Below are 17,330 nucleotides of genomic sequence, written 5' to 3' on the forward strand. Positions count from 1 at the left end.
TGAGGGTTTAAGCAGGGTTCAATTCTTCTTTTAAATGTTCTCACATAATCAGTGAAAGATGATAAATTTGAGAGCTAAGGTAAAACTCTATATACTATAAAATGCTTCAGTTATTTTGGTGATACAAAACAGCAATGCTTGAATTGTTTTTTTTTTTTTTAATTATTTTAGGTTAATAGGGAAGCAGACATGGTAACCATAGGTGAGAGTGGTATTTAGAAATTTGTAATCAACTCTGAAAGAAATCATTCAAACTCACCAAAACAGAAAGTTTCTAAAAACTCATGATTCAAAGTAGGAAATGGAAATCTGGATCTAGATCAACTCTGTCTTTGTACTGCGTATCATAAGATTGTCACCAGTCTGGTAGGGTTTGTGCTTTTTTTTTCCCCCCTGAAAGTCTTCTTTTAACCTTTAGTGTTCCATCAAACTTTCCCTTAGTTGACTGGTTATATGAAATTAGGTATAGGTATATTAATATAATAAATGGTATTGATTTTTTTGTAGGATATTTAGTGACATGAAGTAATATTCAGGACATATTTTTAAATGAAAAATGTTGCTTATCAAACAGAAAATATAGGATAGCATTATATGAGATCTATAGTGCATATGTTATGTGCATTACACTATTAACCATACATTGACTTATTAACATTCACTGACTTATTAAATGTATACTGTAAATTTCGCTACCCACAGTTTTATAGGGAATGTTGTAGGTGACTTTTAGGTTTTTATTTGTTACTTTCTTTCTAAAAATTTTAGAAAGATTAGAGTTGAAAATGAAAGAATTGATTAGGAATGGGTGAGAAGTAGAACTGATGTACATCTTATTAGAAAATACAGTTTATGGAGAAGGGAATGGCAATCCACTCCAGTATTCTTGCCTGGAAAATCCCATGGACAGAGGAGACTGGCGGGCTACAGTCCGTGGGGTCGCAAAGAGTTGGACATGACTGAGCACTACTACTCAGTAACTAACACTACTACTATATCTTTGGCATTGCACTAGACAGTGCGGGGGAAGGTAAAAGGGTAATTTCATGATTTCCAATGGTTCAAATCCAGCTGGGGTGGAGGACTAAACAGAAGTGTGATGTGGTTGTGTCCATGTGCTGGATATGTCCACAGCCCATTTCTTAACTTGTGTACAGAAAGCATCCTTACAGATAGGGCTTGATTTTATGTACACCCAACCAGCTTCCAGTTGCTAAGCATTCCAAAATATCTGTAGATTTGATAGTGAGTGGCCTGTTCTGCTCAAAGTAGCCACTTCTGTACGCTGACTTGCTGACAATGGTGTTTGTTTTATGAGGTAATTGTGGCTGGAAGAGAGAGACGGTGGAGAGGGCAGAAAGGAAGTGGGGGGTAGCAAGTAAAGATGGGAGAGTGAAGAAGAGAGAGACGGGGGTGGGCAATGAGCTAAGTCAGGACCAGCCGAAGAAGCTGACAATGTAGAAGCATTGCCAAAGGGGAGATGAGTCTCCATAATGGTAGAATCAAGACTGCAGAGCACTGATAACCAAAAAAAAATGATGCAGAGTGGGGTTTGGTGCACCTCAACTGGATAAAACTGATTTTGCCTGAGGCCTGGCTCTGCAGCTGTAGAAATAAATTTTATTAGTTTTTAGGTAAATTTTTGGAGAAGGCAATGGCACCCCATTCTTGCCTGGAAAATCCCATGGACAGAGGAGCCTGGTAGGCTGCAGTCCATGGGGTCGCTAAGAGTGACTTCATTTTCACTTTTCACTTTCATGCATTGGAGAAGGAAATAGCAACCCACTCCAGTGTTCTTGCTTGGAGAATCCCAGGGACAGGGGAGCCTGGTGGGCTGCTGTCTATGAGGTCGCACAGAGTCGGACATGACTGAAGCGACTTAGCAGCAGCAGCAGCAGGTAAATTTTCACTGAAGTGTGCCATACACATACAAAAGTAAACATGTCTTAAGTTTTGTTAGGGGAAGCACACTGACTGAAACCGCCTACCCTGGCCAGGCCCCTACTAACCATTTGCATGAGTTGTTTTACAACAGGAGGTCCTGGTAAGGAACATGGAACTAATAAGCCACCACCAACTGGAAGAGTTCAGGAAAGGTCAAAAGGAGACACCACGTGTCCGACCACCTCCCAGAATCCTTCTTGCTGGTATCCATCTTGGCTGAGTGATGTTTGCACCACCAGGAAGGACTCTGAGTCAGAATGATTGGCTAAAGACAACCGGGAAACTAATCCCATCACCATAAAACCCAAACTGCAAGCCACATGGCAGAGCAATTCTCCTGGGTTCCCTTACCCTACTGCTCTCCACCCCGGTGCCCTTTCTCAATAAAATCTCTTGCTTTGTCAGAAAAAAAAAAAAAAGAAAAGAAAAGAAAATACAGTTTAAAATGTATTTGGAGGGAAGTTTAAAACAAAGGGATAAAAAGAATTTCATAACTTCATAACATGTTTTACTTGTAATTATACATATCTCTCCTGTTTATGTAGCTGACAAAGTATAAGATATAAACCTACATAAACTGGACTATTAATGATAAACTAAGTTGAGGGTTAAAAAAAGAGCTGATTTAGTAAACATTCATCATCAAAATCTCTATTACGGAACGTAGCCCCTCATTTTTTTGTCAGCCTTTCCTTCACTGATGTGGTAAAAGCTCTATTTCAACTGTTATGAATTTTTTTCATAACCTTGCAGTTATGTTTACCCAAATAAAGTTTAATGCTCTATATTAAGTAACATAAAAGAGATTAAAAAAAAACATTTTCTATATATATATCTGAAAGTAATTCAGATATTATGAACAGTTTCTAAATTAAATAAGGTCCATCTAGTCAAGGCTATGGTTTTTCCTGTGGGCATGTATGGATGTGAGAGTTGGACTGTGAAGAAGGCTGAGCACTGAAGAATTGATGCTTTTGAACTGTGGTGTTGGAGAAGACTCTTGAGAGTCCCTTGGACTGCAAGGAGATCCAACCAGTCCATTCTGAAGGAGATCAGCCCTGGGATTTCTTTGGAAGGAATGATGCTAAAGCTGAAACTCCAGTACTTTGGCCACCTCATGCGAAGAGTTGACTCATTGGAAAAGACTCATGCTGGGAGGGATTGGGGGCAGGAGGAGAAGGGGACGACAGAGGATGAGATGGCTGGATGGCATCACTGACTCGATGGACGTGAGTCTGAGTGAACTCCGGGAGTTGGTGATGGACAGGAAGGCCTGGCGTGCTGCGATTCATGGGGTCGCAAAGAGTCGGACACGACTGAGCGACTGAACTGAACTGAACTGAACTGAATGGTGATGGGAAGTCTCAATAAGAGTAAAAAAAAAAAAAAAAAAAAAAAAAAATTACTGAGCCGGGCATTGTGTTCAGTGTCTGTGACACAAAGATAACTGGAGAGGTTTGGGTTTATTGAAGCTTAAGCACCTGAAGGGGTTTTATGCGTCTCACGCAAATAGACATGTGGCTGTAGCCCGCTCTCAAATCACTGAAGCATCAAGTGTCCTTGCTTGTGTTTCAGGTCTGCCCGTGGGGTCTGATTCTGAACACTTCCTAGCTGTGTATGCCACTCCTCTGTTTGCATATCCAACACCAAAGACAATCAGAGCTATCAGCAGAAAAGCAGACTTCTGGAATGCCATTCTCGGCAGAGCTGCGAGTGTGAACTGTCTCCGGTGTACACTGCTACTAATGAAAGGACCTTCTTAATATTCAATGGCTAAAGAAAAGGATCCCAGCACTCTTCTGGGGCATAGTGGTTTCAGTGTGTCAGACTTCTTTAAGCTGCTCATGACAGTTAGCTACCTGGTATGTGGAGATAGAGCCCACACAAATGCGCCTTTGTCAAGCACACTTAGCTGTCTGACTTAATGGAAATGAAGCATAATGGAATTCTTGCCTGATCTTTTAGTCCTATTGCTTTTGTATAATATTTCAATTGGGAGTAGTCAATATACCATCGGGTATGTATTTTCCATTTGAATACTGAGTGCTAAATTTATATACCTTCTTATTTAATGAGAGAGGTTCCCCCACCTAATTTGTTCAGCAGAAATATTTCCCACATGCTTTCCCTTTCTGAAGAGGAAGATCCTATTGTTGGAGGAAATGGATGTTAATTAATCATGTTCTACCAAGCTTTGTATTGTGTAGCTCAATTTTATTTGGAAAGTATAACTGGGGTTGATGTAGGGGAAGAGTGAACATTAAAAACAAAGCTTAATGTTTATGACAATATTGAATACTTAGGCAAACCATCTGAAGGTTTTAGTCTGTTTTCTGCTGGTACTGTTTTATGGTTGATTAAAGCTGTCAGAACAACATTCAAATTAAATGCAGTGGGAGGTCATTCAACAATGGAGAAGTATCCACAGCCGGCCAGCACTCAGCGCTGCTGCAGAAGGCAGGAGTGCTAATAACTGTAGTCCTTACTGAAGCTTGGCATCCTGTGTATCTTTATATATCGACATTCAAGGAATATACGTATATATTGGGTTTAAATAATGTAAATATTATATTAGAGCCTTAATTTCACTTTTAACTGGTAAACAAAGAATCAAGGATAAAAGGGAATTCATTCTTTCTACTGATTTCTAAGTTATGAAAATTAAAATAATTTAAACATAAATGGTTATGATCAAGAGTCCCCATAAAAGCAACTCCACTGAAATTCCCACATCATGATAAATATAATTATTAATAAATGTATATATATTTTCTTGAAAACTAAAAGAGCCTTCATTGTTTTCCATGGCATCTCTATGCAAGTTACTGTCTGCATGGAAATCCTCACAGATCAAATATTTAAAGGGCTGTCTTCTTATAGCAATTGTTCTCATAATATAGAGTACCTATTACTTGAAGCACACTATAATATAGTAGGTGTTCAATATATGTTTGTTTGAAACTGAATAAGTATGTTAATGCTACAGAGCGATGGATTTTATATCTAATACAAGGAGCTAGACTACCTAAAGGTAAGACAGATTGCCCCCTTGGAACAGAGTGTCTTTTGAGAAATTTTCAGTCAGTTATAACTCAGTGCCTCCATCAGATATCAAATGCATTGTGATTTAGATGACTCCAAAAGTCTCCCATTATGGAGACATTCTAAACATAAATACACACACACACACACACACACACACATATATATATATGTGTGTGTGTGTGTATATATATATATATACATACAGAGTAAATTACAAACAATTTATCATATCAATTTACTTTGATTTCCCTGGCATACTTTAAGGCCCATTAGAATACATTTTCTTCATCTCTGTCTCTCTCTTAAATTTTTTTCTTTTTCTTTTTGTTTAGCAGTGCCTAAAATATCTGTGCTTACTCAATAAAATACACAGGATGTTTAGACATATGCTTACCAAAACAGTCCAATGTTTTATTTGGTATTGCTTCATCACCATTTTCAAACTCTTAAAAGAGCTTACTTTTTATTACAATTTCATGCTTAGGTATGTAGAATGCAAATTAGTGTCTAAAATCTAAATAACTGGCAACTGGCTTCACTCAAATTTCTAGGCTGATTTTGCAGCCTTAGACTGCTCTCATGTTCTGGTCTCTGTGCTAAGCATGTGGTCTAAAACTCCTTATATTCATTGCCAGTGCCCTTATAAATATGTCCTGAGACTAGCCCTTGAACCTGCTCTCTTCTGGGCTCTCTGTAGTAGACCTTTCCCCTGTAATTAAAAACTCTACTTCTCGCATTATAAAAAAAAAAAAAAAAATCTATCAGTACACATCAACTAGTGAACTATAATTAGGAAAACCATCATTTTATCATTTCCACTATACTAACCAATTCAGGCAAGAATGTTCAAAGAGATGTTATGGGAGACACAATATGGCAGAGTGCCAAACTATAACACAGCAGGTTACTTATGTCTTACCAAGGAAAAATTTTGTGTTTGCAATAGAGAGATCTGGCAGTGACCACCTTAATCATCATAGCATCAGTTACAGACATACATCTGAAATTATTCTCTGTATGATATAATAAGAACATAGAAATTATTCTTAACAAAAAATAAGCTAAAAGTAATGAAACTTTTAAATACATATCCATTTAAGTAACTACAAAGGATAGAGGAATAAAGAACTGTGTGCTGTGTGCTAAGTAGCTTCAGTTGTGCCCAACTCTTTGTGACCCAAAGGACTGTAGCTCACCAGGCTCCCCTGTCCGTGGGATTCCAGGGCCTCCTCTGGGGGATATTCCTGGCTCAGGGATCAAACTCACATTTCTTACATCTCCTGCATTAGCAGGTGAGTTCTTTGCCACTCTAAAGAACCATGAGGGGACAATTAATCAAATCCAGAGTATGAGGCACTGTAAAAGACAACAGCATTGCACATTTCAAAAAAGTAATGTAAGCTCCTAATAGGAGGCCTTTCCTTAGAGAAAATAATAAAATCTGGGTCAGATCAGATCAGATCAGATCAGTCGCTCAGTCATGTCCAACTCTTTGCGACCCCATGAATCGCAGCATGCCAGGCCTCCCTGTCTATCACCAACTCCCGGAGTTCACCCAGACTCACGTCCATCGAGTCAGTGATGCCATCCAGCCATCTCATCCTCTGTCGTCCCCTTCTCCTCCTGCCCCCAATCCCTCCCATTTTCAGAGTCTTTTCCAATGAGTCAACTCTTCGCATGAGGTGGCCAAAGTACTGGAGTTTCAGCTTCAGCATCATTCCTTCCAAAGAAATCCCAGGGCTGATCTCCTTCAGAATGGACTGGTTGGATCTCCTTGCAGTCCAAGGGACTCTCAAGAGTCTTCTCCAACACCACAGTTCAAAAGCATGCCAAAATTAACAACATCGAGATTCTAGAGACTGAATAAAGATAGGAAGATTTTGGAGAGAAGTTAAAACTTGGAAAAAGACCAGTCTTTGTTGAGTTACACACTTGTGTGTAATTAAAATGCAGGTAAACTGATTCTTGATCGTGTGGGGTGGTGTGAGGAACTGGAGAAAAAGTTTATGGTAGTCTTAAAGTGAAAGTGATAGTCACTCAGTCGTGTCTGACTCTTTGTGACCCATGGACTGTAGCCTGCCAGGCTCCTCTGTCCATGGGATTCTCCAGGCAAGAATACTGGAGTGGGTTGCCATTTCCTTTTCCAGGAGATCTTCCCAACCCAGGGACTGAAGCCATGCCTCCTGCATTGCAGGCAGATTCCTTACCATCTGAGCCACTAGAGAAGTCCTATCAAATGAAATGGCTGGGAATCCTTTAAATGAAGAAGCGCAAGGAGGGGAACCCCAAAGTCTGTGTTTAATGACTACTAAAGATTTTTACTACCTTTTGAATCATGTGTGTGTGGTCTACTCAAAGTAGTGCACTTAGAAGAAAATGCATTTAACTGAGATTTGGCCTGCAGCTGAAAAGAGAGCTTGAAGTTAGAGTTTAACCAATTTAGAATATGAGTCTCTATAAAATTCACAATAAGCAGGGAAATTCTAAATTACTGACACAGAATAATTAGGGACATATGATTCCATGCACTTTGAGAAGTTAAGAATATATATTGTAATGTCCAGAGCAGCAAACTAAAAATAATGGACCAGATGGCTTCACAGGTGAATTCAAGCAAACATTTAGAATACAGTTAACATTTATCCTTCTGAAACTATTCCAAAAATTTCAGCAGAAGGAATATGTCCTAACTACTTCTATAAGACCAACATCACCCTGGTACTAAAATCAGACACAGATATCACAAAAGAGGAATATTACATTTCAATATCACTGGTGAACATAGATGCAAATTTCTTCAACAAGATGTTAGCAAACTAAATCCAAAAAACACATGAATCATACACCATGATCAAGTGGAATTTATCTCTGGGATGCAAGAGTTTTTCAATATTCACAAATCAATGTGATATATCACATTAACAAACTGAATAATGAAAATCTTATCATCTCAACAGAAAAAGTCTTTTGACAAAACTCACCATCCATTTATGATAAAAACTCTCGAGAAAGTGGGCATAGAGGGAACATACCTAACATAACAAAGGTCACATATGACAAGCCCATGGCTAACATCTCAGCAGTGAAAAGATGAAAGAATTTCCTTTAAGATCAGGAACAATACAATGATGCCCACTCTCAAAATTTTATTCAACATAGTCTTCGAAGTTCTAGCCAGAGCACTCAGACAAGGAAAACAAATAAAAGGAAACAAAATTGGAAAAGAAAACGTAAAACTATCAATGTTGGCAGATGGTGTGATACTATACATAGAAAATCTTAAAGATGCCACTACAAAACTACTAAAGCTAATCAATAAATTCATTAGAATTGCTGGACACAAAATTAATATGTAGAAATGTGTTGCATTTTTATACACCATTTGACATCTAGCATTCCTGATGTTCAAGCTGGTTTTAGAAAAGGAAGAGGAACCAGAGATCAAATTGCCAACATCTGCTGGATCATGGAAAAAGCAAGAGAGTTCCAGAAAAACATCTATTTCTGCTTTATTGACTATGCCAAAGCATTTGACTGTGTGGATCACAATAAAATGTGGAAAATTCTGAAAGAGATGGGAATACCAGACCACCTGACCTGCCTCTTGAGAAATCTGTATGCAGGTCAGGAAACAACAGTTAGAACTGGACATGGAACAACAGACTGGTTCCAAATAGGAAAAGGAGTACGTCAAGGCTGTATATTGTCACCCTGCTTATTTAACTTATATGCAGAGTATATCATGAGAAACACTGGACTGGAAGAAACACAAGCTGGAATCAAGATTGCCGGGAGGAAATATCAATAACCTCAGATATGCAGATGACACCACCCTTATGGCAGAAAGTGAAGAGGAACTCAAAAGCCTCTTGATGAAAGTGAAAGTGGAGAGTGAAAAAGTTGGCTTAAAGCTCAACATTCAGAAAACTAAGATCATGGCATCCGGTCCCATCACTTCATGGGAAATAGATGGGGACACAGTAGGAACAGTGTCAGACTTTATTTTTCTGGGCTCCAAAATCACTGCAGATGGTGACTGCAGCCATGAAATTCAAAGATGCTTACTCCTTGGAAGGAAGGTTATGACCAACCTAGACAGCATATTCAAAAGCAGAGACATTACTTTGCCAACAAAGGTTCGTCTAGTCAAGGCTATGGCTTTTCCTGTGGTCATGTATGGATGTGAGAGTTGGACTGTGAAGAAGGCTGAGTGCCGAAGAATTGATGCTTTTGCACTGTGGTGTTGGAGAAGACTCTTGAGAGTCCCTTGGACTGCAAGGAGATCCAACCAGTCCATTCTGAAGGAGATCAGCCCTGGGATTTCTTTGGAAGGAATGATGCTGAAACTCCAGTACTTTGGCCACTTCATGCGAAGAGTTGACTCATTGGAAAAGACTCTGATGCTGGGATGGATTGGGGGCAGGAGGAGAAGGGGATGACAGAGGATGAGACGGCTGGATGGCATCACTGACTCGATGGACATGAGTCTCAGTGAACTCCAGGAGTTGGTGATGGACAGGGAGGCCTGGTGTGCTGCGATTCATGGGGTCACAAAGAGTCAGACACGACTGAGCGACTGATCTGATCTGACCTGACTGCATCAAAAAGAATATAATACCCAGGATTAAATCTATCTAAGGAGGTAGAATATTTACTTGGAAAACTATAAAACACTGATAAAAGAAATTGATGACAACACAAAGAGATGGAAAGGTATATCATGTATTTGGATTGGAAGAATCGATATTGTTAAAATGACTATATTACCCAAGGCCATTCACAGACTAAATGCAATCCCTATCAAAATACCAATGACTTTTTTTATAGGACTAGAATACTTTAAAATTTTGCATGGAAGCACAAAAGAATCTGAATAGCCAAAACAATCTTGAGAAAGAAGAACAGAGATTAAAGAATCATCTTCCTGGCCTCAGAATATAATACAAAGCTACACTAATCAGAATAGTATGATACTGGCACAAAAACAGACATATAGATCAATAGAACAGGATACGGAGCCCAGAAATAAACTCACACACATATGGTCAATTAATCTATGACAAAGGGGGCAAGAATATACAATGGAGAAAAGACAGTCTCTTTAATAAGTGTTTCTGGGAGAATTGTATAGGCAATAATATAAAATGGAGAAAAGACAGCCTCTTTAATAAGTATTTCTGGGAAAACTGGATAGCTACTTGTAAAAGAATGAAAGTCCAATACTCTTTAACATCATATAAAAAAATAAAATGGATTAAAGACCTAAATATAAGACCAGAAACCATAAAAGATGAAAACATAGCTGGAATATTCTTTGACTTAAATCATACCAATATGTTTCCATCTGTCTCCTAAAGCAAAGGAAATAAGAGCAAATATGAACAAATTAGACTTAATTAAGCTTAAACACTTTTCCACGGCCAGCAAATGAACCATTGCAAAAATGAAACGACAATGGTCGAATATACTTGCAAATTATATGATCATTAAAGAGTTAATACCCAACATATATCAATAGCTCATACAACTCAACAAGAAACAAATAAATTGATTAACAAATGGGCAAATGACCTGAATATATCTTTTTCCAAAGAAGACATACAGGTGGCCTGTATGCTCAAAAATCATGAAATTTGAAGAGATGCTCAAAATCATGAATCATCTGCAAAATGCAAATCAAAACCACAATGCAGCATCATCTCACACCCATCAGAATGGCTATCATCAAAAAGAACACTTCTACACTGCTGGTGAGAATGTGAATTGGTATAACCCCTGTGGGAAACAGTGTGCCAGCTTCTTAAAAGCCTAAAAAAGAACTATTATATGCACCCACTGATTTCACTCCAGGTAACATATCCAAAAAAAAAAAACCCAACCACTAATTCAAAAAGATATTTGCACCCAATGTTCAGCAGCATTATTTGCAATTGCCAAGACATGGAAGCAACCTGAGTGTCCATCAAAAGATGAATGAATAAAGATGTTAGATATATATATAATGGAATACTATAGTCATGAAAAATGATGAAATTTTGCCATTTTCACTAACATGGATGCACTTGAAGGATATTACGATGAGTGAAGTAAGTCAAAGAAATGCAAATATAGTAAGATATCACATATATTTGTGGCATCTTAAATGTAAAACTAATGTAACCTGCCCTCCTGCAGGGGATAACAAAAAGAACAAATTCACAAATACAGAGAACAAACTAGTGGTTGCCAGTGGGGCAAGGGACAGATTGGGGGTAGGGGATTCAGAGGTAAAAAGTACTATGTATAAAATAAATACACTACAAGGACATAGAGTACAACATAAGGAATACAGGCATATTTTATAATAACTATAAATGGAACATATCCTTTAAAAATTGTGACTCACCATGTTGTACACCTGGAACTTACACTGTATATTAATTATACCTAAATTTAAAAAATTAATTGACTAAATGCTCCAGAGAATGCAGAGAATGTAAGAATGAAAAAAAGCAGGGCCGAATTACATACTGTGGAGAAGAAACAATATAAAGACACTGGCGGGTTCAAACTAAATGGATGAAACAGAAATAATATACCGTCATCCCTCAGCATTCTCAGGGACATGGTTCCAGGGTCCTCCCTTATATTAAATGGCATAACGTAGCTGGTCCTTTATATCCCAGGATGTGGATACCGGGGATACAGAGGATCAATGATATAACAAGTAGCTTGAGTGGTTTAGAATGTTCTATTAGTATTAGGTGAAATAGTCTTCAAGACAGAGTATATAATTGTTGTTGTTGACTCTATGACTCATTTTTAAATTCAATCAAATTTTCCACTATGGGATCATTGATATATAATATCAAAGACTATTTTTTGAGATAAAATTTTACACTATATAATGGTAAGAGTCAGTTCATAAGGAAGACATGACAATCTGTCTGTGTAGGTGAATAATAAAGGAATCTCAAGATCTGTAAAGCAAAAAATGGTATCAGGAGAGTGAAATGCAAGTAGAGTAGGATATATTTAACAGAATTATCTCATCAACTGATACAAAATGGTAATAAGTTGGTACAAGTAGAGGTGACTAGAAAAATTATCACATACGGTTGCCTAGCTGTTTTTTTTTTTTTTTTAATAATTATATCCTATTATACAACTGTGGAAAATTCTGAAAGAGAAGGGAATACCAGACCACCTGATCTGCCTCTTGAGAAACCTGTATGCAGGTCAGGAAGCAACAGTTAGAACTGGACATGGAATGACAGACTGGTTCCAAATAGGAAAAGGAGTACGTCAAGGCTGTATATTGTCACCCTGCTTATTTAACTTATATGCAGAGTACATCATGAGAAACGCTGGGCTGGAAGAAGCACAAGCTGGAATCAAGATTGCCGGGAGAAATAACAATAACCTCAGATATGCAGATGACACCACCCTTATGGCAGAAAGTGAAGAGGAACTAAAAAGCCTCTTGATGAAAGTGAAAGTACAGAGTGAAAAAGTTGGCTTAAAAGTCAACATTCAGAAAATGAAGATCATGGCATCTGGTCCCATCACTTCATGGGAAATAGATGGGGAAACAGGGGAAATAGTGTCAGACTGTATTTTTTTGGGCTCCAAAATCACTGCAGATGATGACTGCAGCCATGACATTAAAAGATGCTTACTCCTTGGAAGGAAAGTTATGACCAACCTAGATAGCATATTCAAAAGCAGAGACATTACTTTGCCAACAAAGGTCCGTCTAGTCAAGGCTATGGTTTTTCCAGTGGTCATGTATGGATGTGAGACTTGGACTGCGAAGAAAGCTGAGCGCCGAAGAATTGATGCTTTTGAAGTGTGGTGTTGAAGACTCTTGAGAGTCCCTTGGACTGCAAGGAGATCCAACCAGTCCATCCTAAAGGAGATCAGTCCTGGGTGTTCATTGGAAGGACTGATGTTGAAGCTTAAACTCCAATACTTTGGCCACCTTATCCAAAGAGTTGACTCATTGGAAAAGACCCTGATGCTGGGAGGGATTGGGGGCAGGAGGAAAAGGAGACAACAGAGGATGAGATGGCTGGATGGCATCACCGATTTGATGGACATGAGTTTGGGTAAACTCCCGGAGTTGGTGATGGACAGGGAGGCCTGGAGTGCTGTGATTCATGGGGTCGCAAAGAGTCAGACATGACTGAGTGACTGAACTGAGCTGAACTGATACAACTGTTATTTTCAAGTACACAAAGAATATTTGACAACATGCTGGACCAAAAAGCAAGGATCAAGAAATTAAAAGCAAACTTAACTGTGTATATTGTATGCCCATTACAGAATCAGATTATAGATGAAAAAACCCTAAGATACCCAAGAAAATTGTATTTCCAAAATTAAACAAGAAAATTTCAAACAACTCATGGGTCAAAGAAAAATCACAAGAGAAAGTGGAAAATATTTCTAAATGAATAGTGAAGAATATTAGAATATCAGATCAGATCAGATCAGATCAGTCACTCAGTCATGTCCGACTCTTTGCGACCCCATGAATCGCAGCACGCCAGGCCTCCCTGTCCATCACCAACTCCCGGAGTTCACTCAGACTCACGTCCATCGAGTCAGTGATGCCATCCAGCCATCTCATCCTCTGTAGTCCCCTTCTCCTCTTGCCCCCAACCCCCCCCCCCAGCATCAGAATCTTTTCCAATGAGTCCACTCTTCGCATGAGGTGGCCAAAGTACTGGAGTTTCAGCTTTAGCATCATTCTTTCCAAATAAATCCCAGGGCTGATCTCCTTCAGAATGGACTGGTTGGATCTCCTTGCAGTCCAAGGGACTCTCAAGAGTCTTCTCCAACACCACAGTTCAAAAGCATCAATTCTTCAGTGCTCAGCCTTCTTCACAGTCCAACTCTCACATCCATACATGACCACAGGAAAAACCATAGCCTTGACTAGACGAACCTTTGTTGGCAAAGTAATGTCTCTGCTTTTGAATATGCTATCTAGGTTGGTCATAACTTTCCCTCCAAGGAGTAAGTGTCTTTTAATGTCATGGCTGCAGTCACCATCTGTAGTGACTTTGGAGCCCAGAAAAATAAAGTCTGACACTGTTTCCACTGCTTCCCCATCTATTTCCCACAAAGTGATGGGACCGGATGCCATGATCTTCGTTTTCTGAATGTTGAGCTTTAGGCCAACTTTTTCACTCTCCACTTTCACTTTCACCAAGAGGCTTTTGAGTTCCTCTTCACTTTCTGCCATAAGGGTGGTGTCATATACATACATCAAAAGTTATGGGAATTAAAGTAATGCATAGATAGCAGTATGAAATTTTACATGATTATATAAGACAATAATAAATAAATTAAATCATTTCTCTGTCTTTGTTAAATTATCAAAAGGAGCTAGAAAAACAGTGAAAAGTATGTTTTTCAAGTAGAAAAAACTAAATAATAAGAGCAAGAATTTGTTAAATATAAAAAAGAGAATAAAGAAAATTAATAAAGCCAAAGCATGTTTATTAAAAAGATAAATGAATCTGATTAAACTCTAAGTAGAGTGAACACAAAAATAGTACAATTACTAATTTAAGGTAAGAAGTTTTTCACTATAGATTCTGTACCAATTAAAAGAATAATATGATGCTATGAATAATTTTATGTCCAAATAAAATAACTGTGATGAAAGGGATAACTGAAAATCTACAGCTTAAAATCAGCACAAATAAATAAAAAATATAAATAGTGTTATGTCTATTTGACTTTTTGAAATGTTACTCAAAAATTTTCCCAGAAGTACCAGCAGATATTTTTAATGATTAAGTCTATGAAAAATTCAAAGAAAAATTAATATCAATTACTGATAAACTCTTTCAAATGAAATCAGAATTACTCTGATATCAAACCTGTAAAGATACTACAAAAAGTAAAATTATGGGTCAGTATTGCTTATGAACACAGATCACAAAATATTAACTAAATTAGCAAATTGTTCCAGCATATAACAAGCAAAAATTTCTTTTATAATGACATAAAACATAGGATTTGGGGAGTTAATTTAATGAAAGATTCAAAATCTTTATAATAAAGCTAGTTATTTCTATGAATATTGAAGAAAACAAGATAGTGTTGAAAATACCATGCTCAAGGATTGCAACAGTTACTATTTTAAGCAGTCAGTTCTCACCAAATTGATCTATAGATTCAATAGAATACCAAAAAATATCCTAGTATGCTCCTATGAAAACCATGCTATTTTTTGAAAATCTATAAAAACTAAAACAATTACTAAAAAGCGGAGGAATGCTAGAGCACCTGCAAAATTTGAATTTAAGATTTACTGTATATTGACAGGTTTGGTAGCTTCTTATAAAGTCAAATATATACCAACCATATACCTCAGTAATTCCACTATATTCACTGAGGAGAAATAAAAACATTCATGCACAAAAATATTTGTTTGTGAATGTTTATAGAAGTGTTATTGATAGTAGACACAAGCTAGAAATAAACTAGATTTTTGTCAACAGGAAAATGAGCTAAGAAATTAAGGTTTATCAGCAGGTAAAGAATCCACTTGCAAAGCAGAAGATATAGGAGACGTGGGTTTGATCCCTGGGTTGGGAAGATCCCCCAAAGGAGGAAATGTCAACCCACTCCAGTATTCTTGGCTGGAAGATTCCATGGACAGAGAAGCCTGGCAGACTACAGTCCATGAGGTGGCAGAGAGTCAGACACAATTGAACACATGGCACACATTCAAAAAACACTACTGAGCAATTAAAACATAATAAACTACTAACACATGTATCACCACAGACACATCTCAGAATCATTGTCTTTAAGAATGTCAAATATAATATCTTACTGCCTAATTCCATTCATACTAAATTCTAGAAAATACAATCTATAAGTAATGAAAAGCAGACCAGCTGTTTGGATCTGGGAGCAGAGGGAGGGGACAGATTGTTGAACAATGAGGAAACAGCATTGAGGATGATGGAAATATTATGTAACTTTATTGTGGCTTTGTATCCACAGTTATTATCTGTCCAAATATAATATTTTATACACTTAATACAGATGAAGTTTATTGTACTTTGATTTAAAAACAACAAATGTAAATACAATTCAGTTCTGTTCAGTTCAGATCAGTCGCTCAGTCGTGTCTGACTCTTTGTGAGCCCATGAATCGCAGCACGCCAGGCCTCCCTGTCCATCACCAACTCCCGGAGTTCACTCAGACTCACGTCCATCGAGTCAGTGATGCCATCCAGCCATCTCATCCTCTGTCATCCCCTTCTCCTCTTGCCCCCAATCCCTCCCAGCATCAGAGTCTTTTCCAATGAGTCAACTCTTTGCATGAGGTGGCCAAAGTACAATTAGCTTAATTTAAAAAAATAATGAGGGACACATGTATACCTGTGGTGGATTCATTTTGATATTTGGCAAAACTAATACAGTTATGTAAAGTTTAAAAATAAAATAAAATTAAAACAAAAACAAAAACAAAACAAAACAAAAAAATAATGAGGGATATTTTATTTTGGTCAAAGCAAGATTTTGTTATGCTTTACAAAATCTGAAATAATATAAAACCCTAATGATTTGTTTATACTAAGCACAAGAGTCTAGGTGTTTAACTAGTTGAGTATGTGACTGGATGGGTAGATATTGTGACTTTGTTTTCTTAATCAGTCAGGTTGAAGTCAATTCTTCCTTTCTGTGTGCCTGTGTGTGTATCCTAAATAAACTACTGCAGAAAGACACTCCTCAGAGTCTGCCTTTTAAATAAAATTTTAATACTCAGAGAAATATCTGATAAGGTATACATTTTTGTTTGAACAATACCACTGTTCCTGTAGATATATCTCGTTACAGAACGGTATGAATAATGCCATGTTCTCATGACAGTGGATACTGTAAGAGTTGGTATTCCTCATGATAAGAATAGTCACACCTGGAGGGTAGTTTGTGTTGCAGAGTCTTTTCTGAAAGGTTCATGGAATCTTGTACTTAAACTATGAAAGAGTGAAGGAGTCATATGCCTCTAAGTGGCAAAGACAACTATTGTGACTCTCACAGAAGCTGTTTAGAAATTCAAATTAGGTAAAGTATAAAAAGCTGAAACTCCAGTACTTTGGCTACCTCATGCGAAGAGTTGACTCATTGGAAAAGACTCTGATGCTGGGAGGGATCGGGGGCAGGAGGAGAAGAGGACGACGGAGGATGAGATGGATGGATGGCATCACTGACTCGATGGATGTGAGTCTGAGTGAACTCCGGGAGCTGGTGATGGACAGGGAGGCCTGGTGTGCTGCAGTTCATGGGGTTGCAGAGTTGGACATGACTGAGCGACTGAACTGAACTGAACT

The 17,330-nt window shown here is 37.9% G+C and overlaps 2 long non-coding RNA genes across 2 annotated transcripts in view; one reads left to right on the forward strand and one right to left on the reverse strand.

Annotated features, from left to right (window-relative positions):
- LOC123334682 overlaps positions 1-3,642 on the forward strand; it is a 181,115-nt gene extending 177,473 nt beyond the window's left edge. The window contains exon 3 of the long non-coding RNA XR_006552728.1: positions 3,520-3,642. This is a non-coding gene — a long non-coding RNA (uncharacterized LOC123334682). The remainder of the gene's footprint in view (positions 1-3,519) is intronic.
- LOC123334683 overlaps positions 1-17,330 on the reverse strand; it is a 110,128-nt gene that overhangs the window by 64,366 nt on the left and 28,432 nt on the right. The gene's annotated exons all lie outside the window — the stretch shown is intronic.

This window comes from Bubalus bubalis, chromosome 8 (genome assembly GCF_019923935.1).
Source record: "Bubalus bubalis isolate 160015118507 breed Murrah chromosome 8, NDDB_SH_1, whole genome shotgun sequence".
Classification (NCBI taxonomy): domain Eukaryota; kingdom Metazoa; phylum Chordata; class Mammalia; order Artiodactyla; family Bovidae; genus Bubalus; species Bubalus bubalis.